The sequence below is a fragment of the Portunus trituberculatus genome, chromosome 47 (genome assembly GCF_017591435.1).
Source record: "Portunus trituberculatus isolate SZX2019 chromosome 47, ASM1759143v1, whole genome shotgun sequence".
NCBI lineage: Eukaryota > Metazoa > Arthropoda > Malacostraca > Decapoda > Portunidae > Portunus > Portunus trituberculatus.
This window is the reverse complement of record NC_059301.1, coordinates 28,385,750-28,390,749: the sequence shown is the minus strand read 5'-3', so window position 1 is coordinate 28,390,749 and position 5,000 is coordinate 28,385,750. Positions and strand designations below refer to the sequence as shown.

The 5,000-nt window shown below is 39.4% G+C and overlaps 1 protein-coding gene across 6 annotated transcripts in view; it reads left to right on the top strand.

Annotated features, from left to right (window-relative positions):
• Positions 1-5,000, top strand: part of LOC123520758 — a 229,645-nt gene that overhangs the window by 113,925 nt on the left and 110,720 nt on the right. For 2 of the 6 annotated variants that reach the window (XR_006679365.1, XR_006679366.1), the window contains one exon: positions 1,966-2,478. The exons of the other annotated variants lie outside the window; for them this stretch is intronic. The gene's annotated coding sequence lies outside the window, so the exon portion shown is untranslated. Of the gene's footprint in view, positions 1-1,965; positions 2,479-5,000 lie in introns of those variants that run through there. 6 annotated transcript variants of the gene reach the window in all.

The window sequence follows — 5,000 nt, the reverse complement described above, 5'->3', positions numbered from 1 at the left end:
TTAAGATTAAAAGTTGAGAAAAGGTAAATTATACAAATCTATATTTCAACAAAGCAAACAAAGCACAACATTATCAGCGTTACATATAATATAAAAATTTTCACCTTTACTATTTTGCATTAATTAATTGAAAAGTTCAATACTCTTATGTACAAAGATTTCTTTTACCAGTCCGTGCGTTAGGTGGGGACAGAGGTAACCTTCTCCTGGACGTAAGGAGTGAAGGGGATGAAGGTATCTTTCCTTATTTTATAAACCTGACTCACTGTTCCTTCATGGTACAGTTCGTGAAGTGCATTGGTTTCTGTACTGATTATCCGGATTTCCTCACAATCATTTTAAGTTTACTCGTTTCTTTACATGTTAATTTATCTTACCAAGTAGTTAAGGAAAAACATATTATTCACTATTGTCTACTTATAGAAAAGGCTAATTATATTTTGATCTGTGTGTAATGCAGTCTTTGATTACATTTCTTCACCACCATATAATGGTATTTTCACTACCTTTTAGTTTGTTATCAGTCATAAATCTTAAATACTTATGTTGTTTTTTTCTACTCTCTCTACAGTTTCTGCACCAATTACAATAGGATCAGTTACGCGAGCGTTTTTTTGTTTCGTGGTCTATTATCATTTTGGTTTTCTTTTTGTTTAGTTGTAGAAAATTTGATATACACCAATCAACAAATAGATGAACTTTGTCTACATACTCATCACATTCTTCATTGGTACTTTACCGGTGATTGCCGTGTCATCGGCATATTTTACTACTGTGCAGTTACTGAACGTCGTCTGCGTATAAGCTGAAAAGAACAGGGGACATGACACAGCCTTGAGGGGCTGCTGTATTAGTGATTAATGTATTGTATTTGATATTGTCCAATTCGGTATATTGAGGTCTTTCAATAAAAAAAAAGCTACATATCTACTTCAGAGCATATCTATTTACCCCCATACCTGATAGTTTACTCAGAAGATTGTGAGGCTGTATAGCGTTAAGCAAAGCTGTAATCCACGTAGAGAATCCTTGCTTAAATACTTAGTTTGTTCATGTGTTTGCTTATATCATTTATTAAGGTCAAGTTCGTGCTCTCACCAATTTTATTGTTACAATAGGCAAATTGCAAAGATTCTTTCATATTAACAACACAATTAAATAAAAATATCCTCAGTGTATCTTCTAAGCATTTCATATATGAAGTTAAAACAACATGTCTAAAGTCATTAAAAACTATGGGAAATTTCACTTTGGCTCACTCTTTCCATATGGGTGGCACAATACGCTGGTCTGTGGAGTGAGTCCTGAAATAGTTTCCATAGTACTGGTGTTAGATGTTCCATACAACACTTCGAGTGCCTTGTCTGGCACACCCGTGGCCTTGCTGGCTCGGATCCGATTCAGGGATTGCGGTTCGCCTTCCTCGGTTATTAAGATTGTTTCATCTTGGTATGTTTTGAATAGCTGCTATTGCATTATTACAGTACATTCCTCACTAAAATCAGACCTCTCAAGCTTAGCGAAAAAGGAATTCATTTGGTTAACATACCTCGTGATGTCTTCTGGATGTGGTATATTTAGCTTTTCCGCTTTTTCTTATATTCGCATGAGGTTTTAAGTCTCTTCCATGCATGTTTTGTTCTGTTTAGATTTTTCCTCTATCTTTTTTTCGAGTCAGCTATTTTCTTGTTAATTCGTTTTTGTACTGCTTTTTGTTACATGTTATCACCATTTACCATACATCTTCGTTTTTCGGTGTGTGTGTGTGTGTGTGTGTGTGTGTGTGTGTGTGTGTGTGTGTGTGTGTGTGTGTGTGTGTGTGTGTGTGTGTGTGTGTGTGTGTGTGTGTGTGTACACATAAACACATAACCTCTCTCTCTCTCTCTCTCTCTCTCTCTCTCTCTCTCTCTCTCTCTCTCTCTCTCTCTCTCTCTCTCTCTCTCTCTCTCTCTCTCTCTCTCTCAGGAACGCACATCATCTTACGACACTTTGGCATAACATCACCAGTGCCACACAGGAACACAGGAGAGAAGGATCCTCGTACGTCATATCCAATTGAAACCACTGTACGGCTAACTATTTTCGTATTGGCTTTTATCGCAACTTTATCTGAGCTTGGTATACGAAAGAAAAAAAAATAGGTAAATAAATGTGATAAAAGAATCCCCGACTTCCGTAATGAAGCTGACGTCACTGGGAGGTTCTATCTGGTTACTAAGCCCTTGCTGTATTTCCGACTTATTACTTTGTCATTGTGTAGGTTAAGCAGATTATTTATAATTGTATATAGTGTTTTCTTACCCGGCAATTTGTATAGCGGAGTAGTGACGCAGATGGAAACTGACACACAGACACTCACTCACTCACTCACTCACTCGCTCATTCACCCACACATACGCGCATGTTGAGGAAAGCAAACTGGGCAAGTCTAGATGCAAAGATAGAACCATACATGTCTAAATATGTAAACAAAACAAGCAAAGAAAATGAAATGAATATGTGCGTGCTCTCTCTCTCTCTCTCTCTCTCTCTCTCTCTCTCTCTCTCTCTCTCTCTCTCTCTCTCTCTCTCTCTCTCTCTCTCTCTCTCTCTCTCTCTCTCTCTCTCTCTCTCACACACACACACACACACACACACACACACACACACACACACACACACACACACACACACACGTAGCTCAGTGGTTAGAGCGCTGGCTTCACAAGCCAGAGGACCGGGGTTCGATTCCCCGGCCGGGTGGAGATATTTGGGTGTGTCTCCTTTCACGTGTAGCCCCTGTTCACCTAGCAGTGAGTAGGTACGGGATGTAAATCGAGAAGTTGTGATCTTGTCCCGGTGTGTGGTGTGTGCCTGGTCTCAGGCCTATCCGAAGATCGGAAATAATGAGCTCTGAGCTCGTTCCGTAGGGTAACGTCTGGCTGTCTCGTCAGAGACTGCAGCAGATCAAACAGTGAATCACACACAACAATCACCACAAAAATGTATAAGTAAGAAATTAATCTTATTGATTTTGCTATTCCTTCTCTTTGTTCTGTCTCTCTGTTATTTTTGTCTATCAATACCTGTATTGTATCTCTGTATAATACTGTGTAATTAATTTTTTGTGATTAAAGCTTGAATAGTCATGTCAATACCTATCTCGTCACTTGTGTACAATTACTTTTTATGACTTATTTATAAGTGTTTTATTTTCTGCGCGGTATTACCTATGTGCCGTAATTCATGACATTTCCTGACATTACATCACACATACCAAAGTTATACTCATTTACCTTAGCTTCGTATGATGCAAGATTTACCTACTTGTGTGTGTGTGTGTGTGTGTGTGTGTGTGTGTGTGTGTGTGTGTGTGTGTGTGTGTGTGTGTGTGTTTGTGTAAGTAAGTAAGTAAGTAAGTAAGTAAGTAATCATTTATTGCTAGTACATAATTAACATATACATTTATATCCAAATTATTATCATAGTCCTAGCTAATGCCTGCCAAGCCGTGGTTCCTTAGCAGACATGTCTAAACATCATGATAATGTGAACGGACGTTCGGTACTAGGTTAAATTGAATGGAATGGAAAATAACCAAAAAAAAAAAAAAAAAAATTGTGTGTGTGTGTGTGTGTGTGTGTGTGTGTGTGTGTGTGTGTGTGTGTGTGTGTGTGTGTGTGTGTGTGTGTGTGTGTGTGTGTGTGTGTGTGTGTGTGTGTGTGGGGGTGTGGTGGAGGAGTTAGTGGTAAGCGGTACAGGCCGGATCTGGAGTGAATAAATTTGTATACATCGGTGTTTGAATCACCCAGGCTTCCCTGACAACGCGACCAGTGACCGGCGCTGTCTGAATGCGTCCACCGTGCATGTGTTGCTGTTATGGGGAGTGACGTCTCTCACGTACACATCGCTGAGAGAGGTGGTGACGTGTTCTTTCCATCAGTTAGGTCAGTCCAAGTAAAGCATAAGAGAGGAGTCGATTTTTCTTACCTTCTTCATTCTAGCGTGATGACGACAGATTAGTGTGATTAATTGTCTGTGAATATGAGATGCCCGGTATAATTACTCGCATTATAATGAGACTCCCTGTACTGTTGAAGAAGAGTACATACCCTCCCCCCCACTCTCTCTCTCTCTCTCTCTCTCTCTCTCTCTCTCTCTCTCTCTCTCTCTCTCTCTCTCTCTCTCTCTCTCTCTCTCTCTCTCTCTCTCTCTCTCTCTCTCTCTCTCTCTCTCTCTCACACACACACACACACACACACACACACACACACACACACACACACACACACACACACACACACACACACACACACACACACACACACACACGTGCTTCAAGCTAAGGACAAAAAGGCAAAGTTCACATTGATCTTTGTCACGTGCAGCGCAAACACTTCTCACAAATAGTTCCTCTCTTTCACGCTTTTCCCCGGTAACCTTTCATATTTGTTTTAATTAAGATTCTCTCTCTCTCTCTCTCTCTCTCTCTCTCTCTCTCTCTCTCTCTCTCTCTCCTTTAAGTATCGCTAAAGTTAATTAAAATTCTGCATCTCATTGCAGACGTTATTAGATCATTCCATTGTGAGGAGGAGTAACTGATTTACTTCTGGGGGATTTGTATCTTAATGTAATTCAATTATTGCCTCGTGCTTGAAGCCTTGCTCTAATGATGGGAGGTCTCAGTATTAATGATGCATGGATGTATTTAGTTTGAGATAGAATTCTCGTGTAGTTCTTAGGCGATAGGCAAATTGTTATTAGAGAGAGAGAGAGAGAGAGAGAGAGAGAGAGAGAGAGAGAGAGAGAGAGAGCGAGCATATCATTTTTTTGTCTTGAATCATTCCATGTGACACACTACATAAACAACATGAGTGAGTTCATTCTTATCCCGCTATGCTTTTATGTTTTATGTAGAACAACACATTTGGTTTAATTAATTCCTGCGGCAATACTGTATTTATTAAATTAGTTGTTTTTACAATCTTTGAATGAATATTTTTGTATACCATAGTGTTATT